The sequence below is a fragment of the Vicugna pacos genome, chromosome X (assembly GCF_048564905.1).
Source record: "Vicugna pacos chromosome X, VicPac4, whole genome shotgun sequence".
NCBI classification, from domain to species: domain Eukaryota; kingdom Metazoa; phylum Chordata; class Mammalia; order Artiodactyla; family Camelidae; genus Vicugna; species Vicugna pacos.
In genome coordinates this window covers 54868518-54870468 of record NC_133023.1, presented here as the reverse complement: position 1 = coordinate 54870468, position 1951 = coordinate 54868518, and positions in this window count along the sequence as shown.

The window sequence follows — 1951 nt, the reverse complement described above, 5'->3', positions numbered from 1 at the left end:
GTGCTGTTAGCTGGCTATCGCACCTTAGGCAGATTGCTTCACCACTCTGGGCCTGTTTTCTCAGCTATAAAACGAGGGGATTTGACTAAATGATATCTGAGATATCTTAATCTCTACTGTTTATGATTTCCAGCCCTTGCCAAGGTTGAGTAAACCCTGGAGATGATGCCACCAAAAAGGTTAAAAGCACAATTTCCCCTGTGTGATGCAGTTAGTTTCCTCTCCCGGAACTGAATGGCTCTTCACTAATCCTGATTAGATTTTGTTTGCTCACATCCTGTTGTGTCAAGTCATTAGTATCCCATTGAAACTCAGTGTTGGTTTGATTTACAGTTGCCCTAATTTTATTGTAGGTCTTCTAGCTGAAACTTTTAAATGAAATAGTCACCTCATAACTATATGGAGTTATTCCTGTTTAAAATATATAAATTATAACCTTGTTGATCTGATTACAAAAGTGCCTATTTTGTTAAAATGTTTTATTGTGGTGATAAAAGTTCAAAAGTAATTAATGCTAGTTGACAAAATTCAGACAAAACATAAATGTGTAAAAAGTGAGATTTCTCCTTATTCCCTATCTCTACTCCCATTCCTCAAGAACTACTTAATTTGGTATGTGTCTTCCTAGACATTTTTCAATGCACAAAAATATGTATATGAATATATGTATTCACAATATACATCTCTGAATACCCACACACTTGTATAGTTTTTAAAAAACAAAAAGGGGTATTATGTGTACTATTTTGTGACTTTATCACTTTGTAATATAGTGTGGACTTCCTCTCACATTAGTACATGGAAATTTACCTCATTTTTTAAAATGGCCCCATAACATTTCAAGTGTGGTTGTATCATCATTTAATGATTCACTTATTGATGGAAATTTGTCTCCAGTCATCCACTGTTGTAAGTAATACTGCATAAAACCTGCTCATATGTTTTATGTATTTCTGTAGGATAGATTTTGAGAGAAGGAATTCCTGAGTCAAAGGATGTGTGCATTTACATTTTGATAGGTACCACTTCTTAGAGTACAGTTTAGACTCCCACTTACAGCAAATGAGAATTTGTTTCTTCACAAAAGCAGAGAAATTTGTTTCTCCACAAAAAACTGCCAAAAGTGGGAAAATATTAAATAGTTCGTAGTTATCCAGAGTATTTGGTGAAAATAGTATTTTTTAGTTTTATTTTACGTTTTCTGGTATATTTAGTTGTAATGATACAACTATCAGGTTAAAAATGTCCCCACATGTCTTGGGGGCGGGTATAGCTCCATTGGTAGAGCGCATGCTTAGCATGCACAGGGTCCTGAGTTCAATCCCCAGTACCTCCATTAAGTAAGTAAATAAACCTAATTACCTCCCCCTTCAAAAAAAATTTCCCCACATTTAAATTTAGTTGTTCTAGAAGCAGTATTTAATGCTAATTGAGCATCCATATGCTCATCACTATAAAAAACCCAGCACTCTCAATTAAAGGTCCAGGATGCTCCTAGTCTTCCCAGACCTGACTTTGGGGGAAAATGGAGCAATTAGCCTATTGGCAATGCAACATTATCGGAGGTGCGCTCACGACCAGTACTTTTCTCAGGTTGGCACTACTTGAGGCCAACCCCATAGCAGCACTGACAGCTAAGCTACAGACTTATCTGACCTCAGGGCCAACGTCCTTGGAAACTCAGGGAAATATTACTTTGCCTCTTGGGCCACCATCCCTCCAGCTTGGATCTCCTCTTTGGTTCTTTCTCCCAGATACAAACCTTAGATCGTTAAGCAGGGATGGAACAAAGGCAGTGACGGAGATCGAGATGGCGAATGAAGACGGAGGAGGCCGATTCACCAGGCTTCGGCTCTTCTGGTTGGCTATCCACACGTCAGTCAGGAATGAACAAGCTTTTACTTGGTCCTCTGTACTAGGAAGCACATACTCTGTTCTGATTGGCTTCTTA